General features: G+C 46.2%; 1 long non-coding RNA gene across 1 annotated transcript in view; it reads left to right on the plus strand.

Moving 5' to 3' along the window:
- Nucleotides 1-23184, plus strand: part of LOC106014405 (uncharacterized) — a 36809-nt gene that overhangs the window by 8247 nt on the left and 5378 nt on the right. The window contains exon 2 of the long non-coding RNA XR_002398409.4: nt 12090-12150. This is a non-coding gene — a long non-coding RNA (uncharacterized lncRNA). The remainder of the gene's footprint in view (nt 1-12089; nt 12151-23184) is intronic.

Here is a 23184-nt window from a genome sequence, read left to right on the forward strand (position 1 = left end):
GATGCATCTGTGCCGTGCCGAAATGCAGAGAACAGCTTTTCAGAGAAAAAATGGCATGTGTGACCACCATGGGGAAAAAGTAGCGAGGAGGTCTGTCAGCACTTGATTAATGGAGTATTTCCCTGCGGGCAGAGTCATGTGCAGCTTTCTGCCAGGATGCTGGCAATGCCAAGAATGAGACGTGGGATCAGCACCTCTTCCAGGGCTGAGAAATACAAATCCTGTGAGCAAACAGAGCCCAGCTCCACTGATAAGTGCAATTTCCCTTGAAAGTTATCAGCACCTCTTGTTAGGCAGCAGAAGTTAGAGCAAAGCATGCTGTTGGGCAGTGTCTCAGGAGCTAGGTGATGACGGGACGGGCATCCCTGGCTTGGGGCTTGATGGCTGGAGAAGTAGTGGTGTCAGACCAGCTGGTCTTGATCTGCTGCTGCAAGTTGCCTGGAGCCTGAGGTTTCTCTCCGTGCGTTGAATTTCCTCCTGGTTCATTTGCACTCGGTTGGCACCAGCCTCTGAGATGGGCTGTGAGTGCCAATGCAATTCCTTTGGAAAGGGGAAAAAAATGCTTTTGGCTTTCAGGCAGACAGTGATTTTATTTCTAGAAAATAGAGCTATAAACCCGGCTTATGCCAAACAAACACTATGCAATGTCTGCATTAAGCTGGGGGGTGGGGAGTTATGTCAAAAGAGGAAGATATTTGTCATTCACCTGTCTGAGCACCGGGAAATGCTCTTTTCTTTATATACTGAGTGCTTGATTTTTTCATCATGCCTGCATCCTGGCCTCACTTTTTGCTCAGCTGAATTCTGATCTCAAGCCTGCAGAGCTCAGTAGAAAAAAAAAATATTTCCTTTTCAGATCAGCACATAGGTCTGTGGCAGCAAAGAACCATGGGCAAAGTTGCCTAACAGGCAAATACATGAACAAGGGTATCGTGTGCCCTCAATGGGACAGGCGTAGCAAGAAAGAGCAAGACAAAAAATATCATGCCTTTAACTGTCCATCTACCTGACAGGCACCTAGATAGCACATTAGAAACCTGATAGATAAAATAGACGAGGCAGGAGTAGCAGGCTGCTAAATTACATAAAGTGCAGCCACAAATTGCAGGCACGGGAGAAAAAAAGGACAGCTTAAAAATATATATATATGTGCCTTAAGTATCCATTTCTAGAGCAGTATTTGTGGTGCTTGCAAACGGATATATCATTTGAGTCCAAAAAAGATGAACTATTTATTTAGCATGAAGATTGCCCCCGGCAATTGTGAATTGGAGGTTATCTAATGTCTTTGCCATAGGCTGTAAGTGTCTGGGCAGTTAGCATATGCAAGAGAATTACTCACAGATAAGCATCCCGTAATTTATACAGCGCATTCCAGATAGAAACCTCTTCCGTATCAATTTCTGCCTGTTCCATAAACTGCTCCCATTTATCAAGCGGGATAAATTCACAGGCGGGCACTGAGGGGGTGCTGTGATCTGTGTATACTTCATCAGTTAATACTCGCTGAGGTCCCTCCGACATGATTGGAGTAAATCTTTCTCTCCCTTTCTTTGGTTATGACCAGTCTATAATCTTCTGGGCTAAACACCCTTCCCGTGAATGAGGAGTAATATGGAGACACAGGGTAAAAAAATCATATGGGGAGAGAATGCGTTTCATCTCGCTTCAGAGGTAATGAGACAGTTTAGTATGACATGTCATTTAAAATCAGGTTTTTCTTTTTAATAGATTCAGTATCCATGAAGGAGTGACTGGCAGATCAGTACATGACATATATTTCTCTTAGGGAAAAAAAAATTGAGATTGGCACAAGTGGGGAGGCGGCGGAGTCATGGAAATCTTTGAGAAGATGAAGGGGCAAGGCGTCAGGTGAATAACACAGACCTGGTGGGCAAAAACCAAGCTGAGAGTCTCAAAACCAGCATCCAGCAGAGCTGTAGGTGCTGTGGTGCCAATGTCCTTTGGCTGCAACCTGGAAGAGCTTCCCTGCATGCCCCTGCAGCCTGGCGTGGCAGCAGGAGCGAGGCATCCCGAGCAGCAAATACACCGGGCTCCGTTCATCCTCTCTGCAGGCTTTGTCTGCGGCCAGGTGCCTTTTGCCAGAAAATACCCCTCCTTCCATGCCCTGTTTTGCCTGTGCTGTGGCTGTCATGGAAATATCAGCTGAGGAAGTGTTTGAGGTTGGGGAAAATCTACGGAGATGGGGAGTCTGCTGAGAAATGGCTGGATGCTGGTAGCTTCATTTTGCATAGGCTGCCAGCAGCCTACTCCAAGCTATCCGAAATGAACGCACAGCTGTTTCCTCAAAGCAGGCAGATGCTCTGTGCCTTCTGAGGGTGAGGACTTCAGAAAGCATTGCAAATGGAGGCAGCCCTTTTCTTGAACAACAAAGGTGTATCAGCAGCATCCCAGGCATGGGAGGTGTTGCCACATACTTGGACAGAGTCCACACATGGCTCTAAAAAAAAAAAAAAAGAAGGAAAAAAAAGACACATAATGAGGCCTGGCACGCGTGTACTTAAGGCCATCTGCTAATGTGGTCTGTTGCCAATTTGTAGAGCTAGCAGCTAGCAACCAGTCTCCACAGGTCATGAATGCCAAGATGAGATGGGCTTAGAATAGGCACTTGCGGGATGTGCTAATGGCCACTGTTTATCAGGAAAATCTTCCCAGCAATGAACGCTATCAAAGGAGGGCTGTGATGCTTTTTGGTATCAGGGACCACATCAGCTGATACAGGTGGAGGTTCCTGCCATTTCCTAATGTCTCTGCCCCTGCAGCGTGGAGTGGAAGGTTTAATCCTATGTAAACACAGCCAGAAGGGAACTTCCAACCAGCCTACTCTGCAAGTTATTTCAGTTCGTTTCCTTCTGCTGCATGAGCAGGTTCTCCTTCATGTGGCAAGGCTGGAGAAGAATTAATGTATACCACGGCATCCTAAGGAGCAGGAGCAAGGCAGCTTATGGGATGCTTAAGGAGCTGTTCTCACCTGTGGCAAGCACTAAAACCACCCACCTGCTCATCAGCTGTGTCTGGAGGTGTCTGCAGGGCACCCACGGAGCAGGAGCTTTCCTCCCCTGCCAGTCTCCAAGCTCGAGACCTAACCCCAGGGGCCAGCCAAATACGAGGAATGAGCCGTGGTTGCCTTAAAGAACAGTACGTTGTTGATAAAAGGGAGCCATAAGCAAATCAGATTTATTTCCTAATCAGTGCCTGGCAATGTCATCATCATACATTTGCATAAGCAGGATGTTTTATGCATTGTTTTGCTTTGAGCAGGTACCTCTTCATTTGTGTGCACTCGCTGATGTGCTCCCTTAACCTGCCACAGGCTTCCCCAAAGCTAGTGTCTGTGAATGCTTCTCAGATAATAATTAGGAGTATTCACCCTCTCCGCATCCCTTTTCCAACAAAGACTTGCAAAATGCAACCTGATTATTTTTTTTCCCCAGTTTTCTCTCTTTTCTTCCTTGTTCAGGTACAGGCTGCATGGAGGGTAGGTGCCTTTTATCAAAAGACAGGGAGTCTTCTCCTTAGGATGTGTTTATGTGCCTGCTGCAATACCAAATTCAGAAAATAGATTACCTCTCAGAAAACCATCTGTTTCAGCATCCTGTGAACTTTCAGATTGGTTCTTGTGTTTTATATGACATTTATTCAAATGTCTGTGATTTCTCCCTTTCACCTGTCTGCCTGTCATAAAAATTATTCTGAAGGCTCAGTGCATCTATTCAGATTCAAAAAAGAAAAAAAAAAAAAAAAAAAAGGCACCACAAAATCCCTATTATACTTTAAGATGGATGAGCACAGACAAATGGGAGATGGATGAGAAAATGGAAAGTTGGGAATTTGGGATTTTTTTTATTATTTGATAGTAAACCAACATTTTTTCTGTCCCAAAACACAAATTACGAGATTAGATTAGATTTGTCTGTGGAAAATATATCTTTCCATGGAGAAATGGAAACATAATGGGTGGAAGGGTTCTTTAGGGAAGGACTCCAACAAGCCCTGTGTCCTGCTTGGGCACCCACCCCTAGCAGCATGACTACAGTCTTTTTCTTGGACTAAGTTGTTTTGGGGGAATGGGAAGCTCCTCCAGACTTCAGAGTTCTCCTTACAGTCCACTTTGAGTCTTGGAAAGTTCATTTACTCCAATTACATTTTTTCAATGTGCTTGCCCTCTTCTACTCCTGTCAGAGCCACTCAGTCTCTCCTGAAAATCCAAGTGGACAAGAGATGGACTAATGCCAAAAAAGCACTCCCCGGATGCCACGTATAATCAATAAATAGCTTTCCCAGCTTAAGATTTTCTGCAGTTAAAATACTGAGGCTTTGGAGAACATGTACGAAAACCAGGGATATCACAAAGCACAGAGAAATTACTATTAATTTCAACATCTTCAAACACGTAGTTTATTTTTGGCGTCATTAGCTGATGTGAGGGACATGATAATGGGGTACAAAACTTTTCACCTCTGGATAATGGGTTACAACACAGTCCAGAAAATTAGTAACTAGAGTAATTGACATCCGCTATCTGTTCAGTAGCATAAGTGCAAATAGGATTAAGTCTGCCTGTCCAGCTCCAGCCCAACCGGTGTCTCCATTACCAAAGCCACCAGCACAATTAGCTCTAATGGACATCTCCTCCTGAAAAGATATGACATGTAGGCAGCAATTTTCTCTGTAGAAAAGTTATGTAATTGATAAATTTCCATTCTGAAATCTAATTGGGTGCTTTTGTGCAGGAAGAAAGACTCGGGGAGATGTTCTGTAGAGCTGGGGCTGAACCGTGGTGAATAACGTGATGGGAGAGGAGCTGTGCTCTGGGGGCTGCCTGCCCTTCCCGGGGGGCTGCCTGCTGCTCCTGCCCCTGTTTTTTAAACAAAACCAAACAAAAAGCCATGAGCTTTGGAGCCAGCTCTTGACCCCTGCCAGAGCCCTGGCTCTCCAGGCAGGTCATCCTGCCCCCGGGAGCAGCTTCAGAGTCATGTCAGAGTTAATCTTTCCTCTCAAGCGTTTCACCTCCTCCCAGAAAAAGGAGAGGAGGTTTTGTTGTACTGGCAGGATCCTACTGAGCCCAAAGCAGCATAAAACCTGCTTGCCTTGTAAACACAGCGCAACAGAAGCTGGGCATCGCGGGGAGAAGCCGCCAGCCCCACCAGCGCCCGGCCCTTTGTGCTGGGAGGTTTTAATGCTGTTGGGCAGGATGAGGAGCTTTTGTCACCGCTATTAAGCAAAGCCAATCACTGTGCTCCCGAGCGTCTCTGTAGGCTGCAAACACACCTCGTAGCCAATCATATAGCTAAGCTTGCACTTTCACTTAGGGGAAGCTTTGTTCCCCATCGCTGAATTGATGTAGAAAGCAAGGAGCGAGAGGCATTCTTTCCCCATTCAGCAGCAGACAACAGGATAAGCAAAAGCAAACATCAGGCCCTTGTCTGTGGCAATGAGAAGTGATGCACAGTGGCCCCTTCACCTCCCAGCAGAGATGTGAAGTCACTCTGAGACGCAGAGGTCTGTCTCCGTCTCAGATCAAGAGTTTTGCTGTGCAGGATGGATTTTGCAAGAGCCCTGCTGCCATTGCTGCAGAGGCCATGATGATGTGGGTTTTCTAATCATAGAGAATGATAATGAATGAATAAATCAATAGCAATTAGGGCAGGTGCCTTGTTGATGGACATCTCAAGGCAAATGCTACATTCATTATCAGTAAAATACGCTCCACCATACACCCCAATAACCAGAGGCCCATCGCTTGATAGCATTAATGTTGGCATGGTAAATCACACCGCTGCCTGGTCCTGGGGTCCAGCTCCACACAGCAGCACGAAGCCTCCAAGAAGATGACATTTATCTACCAGACCACAGCAGCTGGAAGCTCCATGTGAAGCTTCTCAGGGACTTCCCCAAAGACCAAAGCTTTTCATGAGGCAATTAATCACAGTTCTTCAGTACTAGATTTGGGGGAACTTTCTCTTTGCTTTCACGTTTGCAAACCATTTGCCCTCTCTGCCCGCAGGTTCCCCTGCCACTTGCTGTTGGCACACCTGATTTTGTCCCTGTTCTCTTCACCTTCCTTTCCACTGGTTTCACAGTTCCAGCAGCTCTTGTGTTTTTTGGTCATCACTCACTTGGGAGAATTCCCATCTCTACTTTCTTGGGTTTTCTCATTATTCCTCTCTACAGTGAACACTCTTGCATCTTTGGGATAACCTCCGATACGTCCCTCTGACACCTCGTGTTCAGTGCATGTTATCTCACTTTTCTTCTGCACACTGTCTTTGTTCACCAATCATCTCGCTTTTCATTCCACTTAGCAGAATATCTCCACGTGGCAAGAAAATTAGGTTCTTAACTTCAATTAATTAATTGGGATTAACCAACCTTGCTTTTAATTCAGGTAAACAAAGAGTTTCCACCTCCAGGTTTCTCTGCAGGCTTCCTTACTGCTCCCTTATGTCTTTTTCCTCCATTTTTTAGTAAAGCAGGTCCTGGCTTTTTTGCTTCTTGCCGCAACTTTCCTTCTGTTTAGAGAAAACCCCTTTTCCTGCCTGTCAAGCCCCCCTCCCTTCCCACAGACCTTTTTCCTAGAAAAGTGCATTTCATCAGCTTATGCCAGGTTTGACGTGCTTGGGCAGCACAGCCCACCTTGCAGGTTAATGCTGCTCCCCGTCCAGGCTGTGCTTGTCTGGGCTGAAAAACTCCAGCTGTGAATTTGACTCCACCTCTCAGGCACAGACTGACTGCTGGGCTCTCGTTAGGTTATTCTAGATCAAAATATCAGCTACTCATCCTGCCCTTATGTCTAAACATTGATCACGTTGTAAACAGGTATTCTGAGAGTGCTGAGAAACTGTTGGAACAGGAATAGGGCGTCGTGGTAGACAACCAAACAGACTGCCGGCACACATCTGTAGCTACAAGTACAAATATGAGCCACGAATGAGTAAGGAAGGAAATTGTAGTAGTGTAGAGCTGCTACATCTAAATTTATTATCATTGAGATTGCATTTGATACTTTCTTCAGTTTTGACACCTAAATCTCAAAGACAGTTTGGAAAAATCAGAAAGGCTTCAGAGAGTTCCAGGAATTATTTAAGATCTCAGAAATCTGCTTTATTCCTAGAGGCTTAAACCCTAATCTATTCAGTTTATCCACAAGCATGCAAAGAGCTCACTCGGTCACAGTCTGCAGCTTCCTACTTGGGTTAGAGATTGCTCACATTTACAGCTCTTTAATCTTCTCGCAGTGGGAACGGATCCTGGATACGCTCAGCCTAGCAATACGGCATACTTCAGCAATGCAGGGAAATCAGCCTTCCAACAGCTGACCTACAGATGTGATGAAGTCTCTGTCACCTGGGATCTTTAAATCAAAACTTAACATCTTTTTGGAGGGCTTGCTATAGCACAGAGGGGACTTACAGGCGTGCCTGCAGTGTAGATACTGCCGGAAGAGGTTCTGCGATCTGGTTAACAAATGCTGTATAAATAAATTAGCACAGTCATTGCTCCAGGTCTTAAAAATCTATTAATACTTTCAATACATGATTTCTGAAATAATCACGCCATCCTCTTACAAACCGCAAGCCTGAAACTGTGGTCAGATTATGGGTTAATTACGCTTGTGAACAGCTCTGGATTGTACAACTGAGAAATCCAAGGCAGCAAAACCGTAATTGGCTTTTCCAAGGGCATCCAGCAAATCGCTGGAAACGCTAGGCACTGAGCCCAGGGGAGCTGGTGCTTCCTCCTCTCCCTGCACCTCCCTCTTCCAGCTGCTACTAACAGCAATAGCATCGGGTGGGACACAAGGGCCTCTGAAATCTGCAGGGCATGGTCTCAACGCAGCATCATCGGATTCTGTGCCGAGGGGCATCTCCCCAGCAACAGTCCTTGCCATGGTAATTGATGGGTCTGGCTCCTGACACAGGTGTGCTGTATCTCATCACCCCATCCCTGCCCTCCTATTCTGATGGGCAGCCTTTTATTTGGGTGTGGGAGAGAGGGGCACGTCCTGGTCTCTTTTGCCTCAGTTCTAGCAGCTGAATAGATCTGCCATCCCACTCTGCCTCTTTTGCCCATATAATTCCTTGCCTTAAAGACTGGTCGATTCATTTCCCGGATCCACTCAGTCATCAAAGGTTAAACAGCCCTTGGTTTATCTATTAAAGGCAGGCAATTAGTTCCCCCATGCTGACTCTGGGTGAGAGTCAGGAGGGGACGAGGTAACCTTGTCCCCGAAACACCTGCAGGAGGATGGCACGAACACCCCGATAGCTTCCTACGGCTCCGCAGCCATCACCCACCCTGGAGAAACAGGGATTTCTCTCCACCGTGCAATAAGCTGAATGAACAGCCCCAAGGGGCCCAGCCAAACATCTGCTGTGAAATAAAAAACTGGGGGAAAAAGCTGCAAGGTTGGCAGGCGTTGGTGCAGCCACGGCTGGTGCCCGGGGAAGGACAGTGCTGGGAGCTCAAGTAATGCATGTCGGCTCTGCTTGCAGAGCCAGCAGAGGGGAAAATGTCAGAGAATTGGCCTGTCAAAATGACGAAGCTGAAAAAGCGAGAGCGGTGCAGAAATTCAGGCTGGGGACGAAATGCTTGAAGGAGCTTGCTGGGACCAGAGCCCATGGGCACGGTGAAACCTGGGGAGGGAAAGGGGACTCTGGTGCTACCCCACAGCCCTGCTCCTGGGCTGGCCAGGAAACTCCCTTCCATACACCTGTTTTTTTGTCTGTTTTGGTTGTCTTTTTTGTCTTCTTCCCAGCCTACCTGTTAAATTCTCACTTAAATTCTTAACTCTAGCTCCTCTGATCCGTATGGAGACCGTTCCTCAGCTCCCCATAACCTCACTGCTGCACAGGTCGTTCTGCCAGCGGGCCCAGCACGCTGCCATGCACCCACCTGAGGCACTCCATCTTTGTCCTTGATATTTCGTACCTTTTTTTCAAATAGATTTGCCATTAGCACCTTCCCATTTAGCCATCACTTAGCCAACATAGGAAGCTCTACTTCACCTGTCACCATAAATCACACCCTCCAGACCGGAATATTTTTCAATCCCTTTCCGTGCTCTCTCTCCTGATTACCAACATTTTCCTAGGACAGGGTTTTAACTAACCATGTCTCGGACTCCACAACAGCCCTTGGGGATTACTTTGAAATTATACCTTCTTCACTGGTTTGCAAAAAAAAATAAAAATAAAAGAAAGAAGGGAGAAAAAAAAAAAAAAGTGGCTATTTTAAACAATCCTGGGTTGACTGAATCCTTTAGAACTGGGAGAACTTTTGAAATAAGACCTCTGAGGAGCTCCTCATCATGGTGGGCAAGGGGCATTCAGTGTTGCATCTCTGACTGGGGAGCTCTGGTTTTATTCTTTAGGATCCCTGAAAATGGGATGCAGGTCCAGGGGTTTTCCACATCCTGGTGGCAGGACCACGACACGGTTTTGCCATGGGGACACCATGAGGACATCAGGCACTTACAAAGAACTGGGTGGCATCCAGGGGTAGCCGATGAGACGTCCTGAGCTGCATTCAGCTTGACGATCCAAAGTTCCTCCTGGTTTTAAGCACTACTCCGTGAATCTGTAAAATGGAGCATTAATCCCTTCCCCGCAGGGCTATTCTAGGAATAAAAGCTGTCAGGCAATGGATGCTAAAGCAATCAGGGCTTTTCCCGACATGTGAGATAGTTAGATTGACTATGCCCCCGCGAAAGCAGCAGAATCGTTTTGTGCAAGCCTGGTGATAAATTGAATGAGAAGGCTCATGCAGCCCATCTATTAACAGCTGGCCTCTGCAAAGGCTCCAGCAAACAAACACGGTGAATGAAGTCGTGGGATGATCTCTTTTCACAGAAAAAGGACTTCTCTCTTTCCCTTTTTCCCTCCCTTTTGTGCTGAGTTCCATCAAAAGGCAAATGCGCCGACAGCTTTTCTAAAGCGGTTGTTTTTCAGAAATGCTACCTCTCTCACCTGTTGGCTATTCAGCTTGTTGGAAATGGGATTAAATCTGGGAGGTGAAAAACAAAACAAAAACAACCCTGAAAGCACTCTGAGTATACAGCGGGATGAATGAGAAGCATCAGATGGCGAAACAGACATCTGATGTCGGCTCTCCCCGCCATCCTCTTCCCGAGCCGACAAATTCCCTCCGAACAGCAGAAATCCACGGCTATTTTTGCCTTCCTGATTAGTTTGTTTCAGTAAATCCCACTCCGTGGATAGGCCCAGCTCGCTTTAATTAGCTCTGGCACATTGACAACGAGCAGGAAGACACCAGCACAGCACCGTGCTGTCCGGACACACACCGCCAAGCAGTGACAAAAATAACCCATTTTGCTACATAACTGCTAAGTGCTTCCTGACTGTCTGCTTTTATCCCTGTAAGCCTGCTACCTAGCTGGTGAAATTAGTCTGACCAATCCAACACTTTACTGAACAAAATTTATTTTTCATCTCTTGCTAGCAAATTGTTCCAAACCCGGCAAAATCAGTGACTGTCTGGAGTTATTTTTCCTTTGATTTTTGTCTTCCACTGTCTCTCCCTGGTTCCCGCATCCCGTAGTATGTTTTATCTCCTGCATGTTCAGGGCAATCTGGTCATTGCTAGGCAACATGTCATAATAAATATTTCATCGGCAGAGGAGCATTCAGAGCTGCAGCCAAAAATCTTGATCTCCCTGCCCGGCAGAGGGATGAGCGGGCTGCAGCGAGAGGGGCCAGGCTGCCTGGACCAGGCTGGGGCACCCCACCTCGTGCAGCATCCAGGGGTCTGAACTTGTAATATTGGCCCTAGGAAGCAAATTTTTGGATATTACAAGACAATGGAGAGTTTGTCTTTGCTTCCAGGGCTCCCACAGCTCTCTGTCCCAAAATAGCAACATCCCTCATTGCTTTCACTCCCTCTCTGCCTTCCCAGCTCCCTGGGAGAAGCCCAACAGAAACGTGTCATCTGGGAAATACCCACAGCTTTAGTGGAGAAGCATGGAGAACGTGGGTTCGGGATCCCTGGTGACCCCCAAAAGGGTCTGTGTTGGCTGGTCAGAAGCTATCAGGACTGTGGCAGTGGTTGGCATTACAAGAAAGCAGGCACACGGTGACCGCTTTAGGACAGAGGTTACCTGCATGTGACAAAGAGGATGCACTATGAGGGGTGCCTTTGAATGACATAGAACAGCCTGGGGGGAAGAATTACAGCAACTTGGAGGATACATCACTAAAACACAGCTGCTCCCAGTTCCTGCTGACTTTTGCAAGCAGTGAAGGGATGCAGGTTGGGTCCCAGTAGGGTGCAGACTCAGGCTGAGGTGGGACCTCTTTTACACAGATGGAGATATGCATGAAACATGGAGATGTGTATAAAGCAGTGTCCTAGCCTCTGATCCTGCTGCCCTGAAAAGCTATCTATCTATCTATCTGTCTGTCTATCTATCCATCTATCTATCAGTTAATCACTCTGGCCTTGGCAGCTTATCCACTGCTCCTTGTGCTCTCGATCTGGAAATTAGTTTTGTGGTCAGGGACCCTAAAATGTCTCTGCCCTGCTCCAGATGAAGAAGAGCACCTTCCTCCCCTGATTCCAGAGACCCGTTACATTCAGCCAGGGGTGCTCTGCACTAAAGCCCCAGCCCTGCAGGGCTGAGCTCTGCCTCCAAGGCACCGGCTCCTCCAAGATTCCCCCAACGCAAGGAAGAGCAATGGGAACTTGTCAGATGAGCGGAGCACACTTCTGTCTAGACTCCCTGTCAAGCCAAATACAATCTTAAAACAAATGACTGCAACAGACTAACACTCATGCCAGGATGTTAACAGGAGTACAGACAAGGGCAGGGAGGTATTTTGAGCTTTATCTATTTGCTTTCTTCGTGCGTTGCAAAGTGCACTTGCGGCTGTTTGTGTACATCTGATGGAGCAGGATCCTGCCCACCAGAACAACAAGCTCAGCACCGCGTGCGTGCTGCCTCCTGTGGGGGTGGGAAAGCCATTACTCAGGCAACAGTGTTGTGCCTCTGATTGGGATGCTTTCATCACATCTGCCTGCGATCATCAATCACGATCTCTATTTCTTTGCAGGCTGAGAAGTAGGTGAGGTTGGAAGGACTCTTCTGGAGATACTGTTAGCAGAAGGAAGCAAGTAAGTAATAGGATATGAATGTATTTCTAAGTATGTGGGAAGTGTAATGGTCTCTGATCAAAACCTCAGTGGTTTGTAGCTCTCTGATTTGATTTTTTTCATCTTAAATACTTCAAGGGACTTTCATGGCTGGAGAAACTTGTCCAGTGCTCAGGCATGCAGAAGGGATCTGATGCAAAACCCCATTTTGGTTAGGTGGAAGACATGGATGGCAGGGAATTCATCTTTCCCAGTCTTTGAGGACAGTGCTGGTGCAGTGGCTGTTCTTTGCAGCCTTTAGTCTTTATGGTTTTGGCAACAACCAAGGGGACTTCATTACTGTGTGCTTAAAATTAAGGAAAGGTGTGTCTCTGTGGTGCAAAGGTGCAAGAGATGCCAAAGTAGCCCTGTGGGTGAGAAATAATATGCGTTGACTTGAAAGCAGTTCTGTGTGAGTGCAGCTCGGGTGCCAACAGTGCAGATGCTGCCTGACTCCGAGCTGGCTGATGCAGCTCTGCAGAGCGCTGAATTACGCTGAGTGGGCATGGCCACAGTGACAGCAGTAAAATGTTGGAGACCTGGGCAGCTGAGGGGCTGAGACAGGCTCCTCTCAGTCTGCTAGCGTGCCCTGAGGACAGAGAAACCGAGACCCAGAGTACAAGGAGAAATGCATAGAGCTATCCTGCCACATTGACAGCAGATGGCTTTGCTAACAGGGGACTTGTCTGTCCTCAGAACTGCTTGGGTGGTAGGAGATGGCTTTTAGGAGTCGTGGTAATTCGCTAGGCTATGGAGGGACTCTCGCAATTAATGGCCATCAGCCAACAGGACGGTCCTCGTTAAAGTTAAAACACTGGTGTATCTGGTTAGTTTCCAAAATTTGTCAAAATACTGTCCAGAGATCCTGAAGTTTCCTAGAAAAGGAAACCCGTGAGCAAAACGCTTTCATAAGGATGTAAGAATGGTTGTACTCAGCCTAACCAAACCCCACTGTGCTCCGATTTCTGTCTCCAACAGTGATCAGCAACAAAAGCTTTTGGTATAGGAACAAAGAAAGCGTATGGAGGTGTTTGCTCTGGTGTGTCCTTCCAGCTTTAGGCAGTATAGCGTAGGCATTTTTAGCCAATATTTACATCTTTCTTTTTAACAACATTTGATTTTTTTTTCTGACCATGGATATTGTTGTCTTACACGTCATCCTGTGGCAGTGTGTTCTGCAGTTTAAATTAAATCTTTAAGTTGCAGAATTAAGCAAAGATAAGTTCTTTTGCTCATATTTAACGATCCCTTATTTTTCTGCTATGAGAATGGTGAATGAATGATTTCCAGTCACCTCCCTCTGACATGCTTGGTCACAGGATGTCCACCCCTGATTTTCCCGTGCAGCTACATGGGTGTCTAAGTGTCACACCAGCAGCAGATCCAGCCACACTCAATTTACCTTGTGCAGGTAGCAGCAGCAGTGACAGCGGGGTGATGTGGATTTTGCCATGGGTTAGCAGCCCATGAACTTGTATAGCTCATACAACCATCTATTCCATCAGAGCTCCGCTATCATTGTTATCCTTGCTGGATACATCAAACCCAGCAGAGCTCTACCTCCCAAGATTACGGTCTCTCTCCGTTAGACAGAACAGGACTCCAGTTCAGAAAGGTGCTGTTTTGAGTGGTGGTGGCTGAGATGTGAATGTCTATTAGGATGACACAAAGGTATGCTGAAGGCCCAGCTGATGTTTGAAGACTCAGCCTGGATATTGACTGCCAGCAGCATCTCAACATGGGAATTGTATGCTTTGAAAACCCCTAATTTTCAGAAGTCCCTGACAACTCTGTGCTAACCTTTCTAAAATAAATCCAGACTGGAAATACTCCACAAGCACACAGCCTATTATTGCCACCACTATTTTCCCCCTGCATAGTACCAAGAAGAATTAAAGACACTGGTACTTTTTTGCCCCAAGCAATCATATATAATATATGGTGCAGGACCGAATCCCTGCTTGCCTGTGCTAGTTTTGTACAGTCAGAAACTCAGCTGAAGTCAACACTTAACTTTGCAGAGCAGAGCCAGCCTCCAAAAACCCACAGCAATCTGTGTGCTGCCACCCCCCAGAGCTAAATGCCTCCAGATAGTGAGGGCAACTCAGGGCTGAACCCGTCCTGTGTCTCAGCTGGAGGAGCCAGTCGTGAATCATCACGGCTTAATGAGCACTGAGCTGAGGATTATGCATTGATGCAGGAGGCAGCATCCAAATTCTCCACCAGAAACGAACTGATTGCTTTGATTTTATTTTCTTTTTTAAAAGATGCAAATGAAGGGAATACACCCTGGCACCGGAGTTCACAGAGGAATATTTGCATATTGGGATTTTGGTTATATTTACATCCATTTGGGAGAACTTTTTTTTTTTTTAAACAACAACCGAAAATGTACAATGGACTTACCTGCTGTTAACTTTTTTGTAATGGTAAAATACGGATTTCAATGAGGTCACTATCCATTAAAAATCCCATTTAAATTGTCACCTTCAATTAAATCATTTCATGTATTTGGAGGGCTAGCCAACTCCAGTACAGTCTCTTTGAAGGGATTTTTTCCAAATATTAGACCATTAGACAAATGGTTTCATTTTATGCCAGCTGAGCTCATCTCTCAGAAGAAACACAAGAGTGCTTTTTGTTTCCTCTAATTGTGGGGCACAGGAAGGCACAGGGGATGACGTGGCACTGCTGAGCAGGACATGGCACGTGGTGTAGGTGCCTTGCAGAGGGTGTTGGAGGCCATCTCCAGTGAAGTAGCAGCCCTTCCCTTTGGATAAGGGAGAGCAGAGAAGTTATAGATGTCAAAGTGCCCATAGGGTCTGTAGTCCATCTTTACTCTCTGTCCTGAAGTTATCCCAGCATCATCACCAGCAGTTTTGTCCCTTCCAGTTGCCAGGCTAGGCAATCCTATCAGCTGTAGGAATATTCTTTCATTGACTTCTCACATGCAGCTCAGATTCATTTATTATTTTCTCAATCCATTTTTTGTCTTCAGTATTTCCCAAGCTCCTCTTGGCTGCAGGGGCTGAGTTGTTCATCCCCACTTCAGCAGACAGCAGTGCAAACCGAGGGCCAGTGGCTCGGAAGGCTCACAAAAGGCAGAAAGCCTTGGATGTGAAACTTCTGCCCTCCATCACTGCAGCATCGAGGAGCAGGTGACATCCTCGCTGCTGAGGTGAAGCCAAACAAGACTCAGAAATCAAACTGACTTCCATTTTTTTGCTACAAGAAAGGAAAAACCTCTTTAGCCACATCAGTGAAGTGAAGTCCAAGTGTTCTCTTTAATCCTCCTTAATCATGGTGTTGCTGATTAACATCTGAATAGAGCTTCTAATTAGAAAGAAGAGACACATGCAGCCTCACCCTGCTGAGGAGGTGAATTCTCGCTCCTACCACTCATTCCTGCATATGCTGCGCTGATTAGGGCTTGAATGGGACAATGATTAAAGAGGCCACTGCCACTTTGCAACCTCTCAATAGCATAGCTACATTCAAGGATTTATTTTCAACTAAGACTTGAATAAATGTTTTGCAAATGTGAGCCACTCCTGCCAAATGGAAAGAGCTTTTAAACACTTCTGAAGCGCTATTCCATCTTGTTCCTTGCTTTATCACACTGATCTCTGCCTGTGTAGAACATGCCCTGTTCGACCATAATGTGTTTCAATTAGGATCGTGGTTTAAGCATATGTATTTCATTTGTTATCTACTTCATTATTCAAAAAGCAGCTGAAGCCTGGTGAAAACCTGAAAAGTGCTTTATTGAAAAATCACTTCTGCCTTCTTGGGCAGGAGTGTTTTGCTTAAGTTCTTCCATCCATTATATAATTTATTACGCTTATTAATTTGCGGTTGGCCTAACCAAAGTCAGGGCTCTGTGCAAGGGACTATCTATTTTCAAAGGAGACCATAGCCCTAATCTCCAAAGAGTTTTTGAACTCTTCTTGAGTCAATTATGTCAATCCACTTAGACTGCTTTTCTATGGCTGGGGAACAAAATGATCTCGATTGACCTAAGCCTTGTTGGAAATGGGCACGCAGCCTCGTACTCATGGGACGTCCTGGTTACAGAGCGCTGGCAGATGAATTCCTCCTGCAGTTGCTCAAGGAATCGCAGCCTCCGGCTGTTTGATACCTGTTTGCCAAAGCTGCTCTCATCTCAGCCTCTTCTGCACAGGTTTGTGCCTGGCAGCCTGTGGCTTTGAAGGGTGGCCAGAGCCTGCTTGGGTGCAACTGAGCTTCAGGCCCACGTTGCCATCTGCTGGCCCCTTTGAGGAGGAGGCAACATCTTAAAACCACTGCAGCCACCTTTGTGTGAGCCCACCTTTCATGGACCTTTCTCTCCCAGAGATGCTGACTTAGGACATTCCTGCAGCACAGGGTGTTTTGTGTTTATTTCTTCTATAGGTATCACATCAGCTAAGGAGAGATGGAAAGGTGTTTGGTGGCCTGTGGAACAGATGCTATGCGGTCCCTTGTGCACTAAATCCCCTTCATTGTCCTCATTTTCCCTGAATAGAATCACAAAAATCATCCCTCTCTCAGAACTAAAGATGCTTTGTCAAATGGGACCTTGACAATATTTTTCATCCTGGTATCCAAAATTAATCCTGGCAATACGAGTGGGCCCATTATGAGGAGGCCCAAGCTCTCGTTGCTTGAAGTCGTTATCAGACTGAGAGGAACAGAGGCAGAAGCGGGTGAAAAAGCAGGGGCAAAGCTTGCAATGTGACATCAGTAGGTTTGATTCAACTCTGGTGAAGAAGTAGAGATTTTACATAGAGCTGTCGAAAGAAATAATCTCCCAGAGACCCTTCCCTTCAAAAGTGCCTTTTCTGTAGTACTGTGTCTCATGCACCTAAATAGGCCAAAAGCCAATTAGCCAACTTTTTTTTTTTTAAGCCCATTGCAAAAGCAACTTTCTAATAGGCATTGTGTGATTGAATTGTGACCGGCAGAGCTTGAGAATGGAGATCCAGCTTTTTCTGGGTTGGAAATGCTGCCTGTGCTCACTTTCCTGTGAAAGCTCAGGGAAAGCTCGCCCAGCTCTCCATCCTCCCCTCTCCCCCTTGCAGGAGGATGCCTGGGGTTGATGTCCTTCCAGGTGTGTCTGAGGGGTCACCAGCCTCCGAATTTTCTCTGAAAAACTCACCTGCACTGCACACCCAGAGCCTCTGCCTTGGCTCTGCAGCGAGGGCTGGTGTAGAAGGTGCCAGCACAGCTGGGTGGCAGGAGAGACCTCATCAGTAAATAGCAGTGGTTCGCCTCTTTGGCATTTATTTTGTCTGACATCTGAGCAGATTTACTGAGTGCTGCTATACCTCTGAAAGCAGGAGAATGAAAGCTTTCTGACAGCCTGTATCACCCAGATCAAGCTAAATTCAGAGCCACAAGCCTATACATCTACAAAAACCTTTGAGAAAATGTCTTAAGCTAACTTGGAGGTGACCTTTATCACAGAGGGACTCCTCTGCTGCAGCAGGCATTGGGACCCGCTAGCCCCACTGCTGGGCTCATTAGAGAGGGAGACGGTGCTGCCTTGGCCTGGTCCATCACTGGGTGCCACAGGACCTCCAGCTGGTCACAAATCTCCCCAGCTGTCAGAGTAAAATGGAAAATCACACAATTGACTTGACGCTTAACTCCCAGCAGCAGCAGCAAGGGAGTAGAGAGGAGAAAGGCAGGTGAGGAAGGGCAGGTTTTGCATCGTTCTTTCCAAAAGGGACTTTCAACAAAGCAAAATGAGGTGACATTTACCCACGTTTGGAGCCTATCTCCAGAAGCCTGAGTTCACACAGTGCAGTCATGATCTTCATACAAGTGCGAAGACACCTCTGCCATTTAGCAGCTGTTTCCTGGATTTTAAACTACTTTGTTTCTATGGACTCGACAAGCTCTTGCACATATGTAGCAAAAAAAAAAAAAAAAAAAAAAAAATGCAAAGAGGCCTCTCTCTTCAGCTTGTTTGACTCCTGGGCTTTTCCCATCCCTGCTAGAGTGGATTTGCACCTGGGCCTTGAGATCTGCCCTGGTGTCATTCCTGCTCCATGGGCAAATCAAGCAAGGAGTTGAGAGACCACCATGTGCTGGAAGCACACTAAACTCTTCAAGATCTGCTCTTGGAAAGCTGGCATACCCCAGCACCCTGCCTGCCCAAATCAGTCCTGATGGCCTGCTGCAGGCTGCCAACTCCCCACCACGATGTCCTGTGCCAAGGCAGAAGCCTGACGAGTCCCATGCTCAGTCACCTCTCTTCATACATGCACCTTTGGCCATCCTGATGGCCCTGAGTGACATCCAAACCTCCTGGTGGCATCTTCCCTGTTTCTTTAACATCTGAACTTCCCAGTTCTGGGACTGCAACCCTGCAACCTGTCAGGTCTCTTCTTGTACCTCCTGCTGCTGCAAAGCCAGAAGAGACAGGCAGGAATGACCCCAGAGCCAAGGCAACACAGGGAGAGCTGCAGCTCGCTCTGTTCAGCTGCTCCAGCTCCAGAAAACAGCAGCTAGAGCTCAGCTGGAAGGTCTGTGCTTTATCTACTCTGCACCAAAGGGTGTTTGCAGTGACAAACTTGCTCTCTTGAGGGAAGAAAGTGTTTCCAGCCCATGTTAACAGGGAACCAAATTACTGCCCGCTGACACTGGGGAGGAGGTATGAAATAAATTGGTCAGGGGCACCATTACTTTTAAAAGTCAAAAATAATGTGATGTATAATGTAAAGGACAAAGTTGAGCATTGAAGGCTAGTGACTCATGCACAATATAAATTCAAGTGTCGTAACAGAGCAATAGTGGAGCAAATTGCTGCAAAACGCAGGGCCTGGTAGGTAGCAGCAGGATATTGAAGATGAAGCTTGCGTGGTGATTTTAACAGGTTTTGAAACCTGCTGCCATAGCTTGTTTTTGATCACTGTGGTTTTATTTGGGTTCGTTAGAGTGTCACGCTTTCTGTGGAGGTGAAGAGTGTATTCAGCTTACGCTCCTTGTGCAGCTAAACCCATCTTAACCTAATAAATTAATAACTATATAATACTATATAAATTACCATAATAAATAGTAAAAACACAGTTTAATTGCAAGAAAATCCAAGTATATTATTAACAGAGCAACCCTCCCAGGAGCAGACGCAGCCAGTGGAAGGATGAGGGAGGACCTGCAAGAAACCAGTGTCAAAATAGCTGTTCTGCTCTTATTTCGGTGAGCTCCTTAGGTACGTGTGTCACTGACAGCTTGGTGAGTCACTCAGTACAAGACATTAAAAACACAACAGAATGCCTTAAAATGTGTGGAACAGAATTACATGGACGCCAGAAAGGGAGCAAATGAGAGTACCTAGGTACCAGGGAGCATTTTTGGTTAAATCCAAGTGCAGCTGGTCAGAAATCCCTGAGTAAGGGCTTTTCTCTGGTCTCCCAGCCCTAGGGAGGCTCAGATGCATGGACAGTGAGTGGAGAAGGGGATGAGAGCTGATGCCTCCAAGTCCTGGCCTTGGAAACTGCAGTTCCCAGGCTTTGGCATTTCTGTATGGTCTATTACAAAGAGAAAAGTGATTAGAGAAACCCCAGCAGGTCCTGTCTGTCATTACAGCTGGATCTAATAGCAGGAGAAGATGAAATTTAGCTTACAGGACTGACTGCGGATGATCCTATTGCCCGTGGGACCAGATATTTCTCTGGCACATCGGCTGATTTTTGCACAAGGGAGCAGTAAAGGCTCTGGTTTTGGTCTCGCTGCAGCCTGCCCGGCTGCTCGGGGTAGAGGCAGGAGGTGACATTTTTATTCCCATACTCCATGCCACTTTACCAGGCACGCTTTCAGACCTAATTAAGCTTAGCGTTATCATTGTTTTTATCACATTAAGATCCCACTTGGCTCTCAGCAGCACAGACCACAAAGTCAACACTGCATCTTTAAACAGAAACAACAGATTTTGGTTCAATTAAAAATTCATTAGAATGTAAATTAGTTTGTAGGATTTTTTTTTTCCCCTTCTAATGCCTATTCAGTGTGGCACTGTAATGGTGCAAAGCTTAAGAGGAGGTTAACTCACAGCACAAAGATAAATTGTTCTCCATAAACTCACTGCTTAGGGAATCTTGGGAAATAATTTAACCCTTTTCCCTCATCCACCGCAGGATCTCTATCTGATCCCACCAGGCTCAACCGTTTGTCACGATCTGAACACTGCTTTTATAAGTCTAAACTGAACAATTGACCTTATCGTGCAACTTTGCTTTCCCTTCTCCTTTGAAATTCTCCTGGAGCACTCAGGGACTTCTCTTTCCCAGCAAGGCCTGTCATGAAAGACAATTGTTTCCTACCAGACTCTGTTACATGCCAGAATAAATTTACTGCTTGTTTCCCTTCTAGTGGTTGCACGAGATATGGTGGGTTGACCACAGGCTTATGAAACCGTGTGTTGCTTCTAAGGTGCTATGAAGCCACGTGTGAGCTTTACTATTATTTTCCTTATCACTGTAAACTCAGTCACTCTTGCAAGTTCATTAGGTGTCATTAATTGCTAACAACACATTCAGAATGTATGGTAAACGCAATTTAATTGAGAACTAATTAACTTGTTATAGTTATCTCATTACATGCCAATTAAACTTTTTAACATTCCTTTTCAGTAGATAAAGGAACAGTTAAAATCCCAGGGACCTAATTGAGGGCTGGTGTAAGGGGGTCAGCTTTGCCGCCTTGGTCTCTAATGCATTTGCTGACAACAGTTTTGCTTTGCAACCTGCTTTTTCATAAGATTAAGGGAAATCAAGGGAGTTCGGGTTAATTTACTGCACCTCTGAAGAGGCTGGGAACTCACAGAAAATACCTCTGACAGGGGTTTTATATTCTAGGAGAGAAACTGAAGGGCCAGGGCCAGGAATTTCTGCTCTGCAGCTGAACCAGCCTACAGGTTTTGTTCAGTAAACCAACCTCCAGATTTTCCCACATCCCCAGATTTTGGTGGTGAGATATTTACGTACTACATCTGCTCTGGGGTCTGTGCAAAGGCATCGCTCAATAACAGGCCCTGGATCAGCATCGTTGTGCTACATAATTCCCAGGGACTCCGTGCAGCCGAGCTCCAGCTGATTGCACACCCGAGAGTTCAAGGCAGCATGATTGCCTGTGCCTGCCCCCCACCAGCTCTGTGATCAAATCACATTTGCCTAGTTTATGTTTCTCCCCTTTCTCTGCATGAAAGTGTCAAGCAAACAAAGGAGAGAGAAGTAATGGAGGGAAAAAAAAAAAAAAAAAAGCAAAACCACGCGAGTACAAAGTGCTTGCAAAGACACAAAATAGGCAGTTGGAAAAAATTGGGGACAATATTGCCTTTAATCTCCAAGATAACCAGGTGCAGTCATCTTAGATGTTACTGCTAACATCTGTGGCTTTAAAAAAAAATAAAAATAAAAAACCAACCTGTGGCTGAGCCATTAAGTTCAGTGTCACTGCGATGTTGGCTTTTAAAAATAAATAAATAAATAAATAAACACAAAACAAAATCTTTGAAAGCGAGTAGAATCCAGGAGGGGCTTATTAAAGTGCGAGAAGCCCATTTTGGCGCTATTGAAGTGAAGGACAAAGTGCAGGCACTGATGATTAATTTCTGTTTTAGCTGCTCACTTCAGTAATTGCATGAGAAACTTGGAGAGCACAGTGAGAGGCTGGTGGGCAGGTTTGGGGGCCAGCTAGGCAGGGCTTTAACCCAAGCAGCTTCCCCACATAAAGGAGTCACTGCTAAACAGAAGAAAAAATAAGTCTATGAGTGCTGCTCCTGTTTCCCAGGTATCTCCGTGCAACACCACGGAAGCCATCTGATGTGAATAAAACCCGTTTCGGTGTCAAGCAGAGTTAGCATGGGCCAGTATCCTCGGTCCCTGGGCAGAGCCATCCCCCAGCCCAGGGGCTATAGCAGGTTCAGGTGTTGATCCATCTCCAGCGAGAGCAAACCGTGCTCTCTTGGAGAGGATATAAGAAAAAGTGCTGGGAAAAAAAAGTGAAATGAAGCTAGGCCAGGGAGGCAAAGCAAGCTGTTTGTGTCCTTCAAAGTAAAGCCGAGGAGTGCCTGTGAAGATGAACCTTCTCTTAAAGCGTGGGGAAGAAGTATTAATACAACACCCATCTCACGCAGCTCTTCCTACAAGAGCTATAATGCAACAAAAGAGGCTGAAGAGGCTGTTCTCACAGAATTTTCTACCCAACTTTGTGAAGGCAAAACTTGTCTGGAGGCCTTTTGTCTTCTGGATTTGTTGAATCCAAACAATTATGTGCATCTCCCAGAACCATTGTGGTTGGAATCGGCAGCACTCCTCGAGTGGAAGGGGTGGGTGTGATGCAGTGTTGTGGGGGTCACGAGGGCACACCAGAAGCCTCAAGAACTCTTCAGCATTTCTATCCGGGATGTGCTAAGATGGCAATACTTGCATGGTGAATGTATTTTTACTGTGTCTTTTTATGATGTTTTCATTATGTGCTTTTATTATGTGGTTATAAGCTGCTAGAATGGAAACTGGAGTGATAAAGCTTGATTGATCATTATATTCCCATCTATAAAAGGCAGATTTTTTTCCCCACCACGAACAACAGACAAGTCTGATCAGGATGCAAGTCTGAGCATTAAGTCCATTAACTCCAGCTCCTCAGGCCAGGTCAGGGCTGATGTTCCTGAGTCTTCCTCCAGTCATCAGACCCAGCTGGAGAGGCAGCTGGTGCCCCAAGTCACCCACGTGTCCCCAGGAGCCTCAGCCTTGTGGGTTCTGCCACTTCTGAAATCCCAAAAGCTGAAGCAGAGGCCGAATTTGGAAACAAAACGGGTTGGTCTTGGCTGTTGTTTCACATCTTGTTTCTGATGTGCTCCAGTTTAGACAGCAGAGGCAAAAACCCTGAGGTGTGGCCATGTGCTCAGTGAGGGCTCGGTGCTTTGCAAGGTGCCCAGGCTGAGCTGTGCTACCAGACACCTCTTGTTCCCCAAGGGGTGCTCTCCCCAAGGCATGGTGCAGCCTCAGGTCG

Source organism: Anas platyrhynchos, chromosome 11, assembly GCF_047663525.1.
Source record: "Anas platyrhynchos isolate ZD024472 breed Pekin duck chromosome 11, IASCAAS_PekinDuck_T2T, whole genome shotgun sequence".
NCBI lineage: Eukaryota > Metazoa > Chordata > Aves > Anseriformes > Anatidae > Anas > Anas platyrhynchos.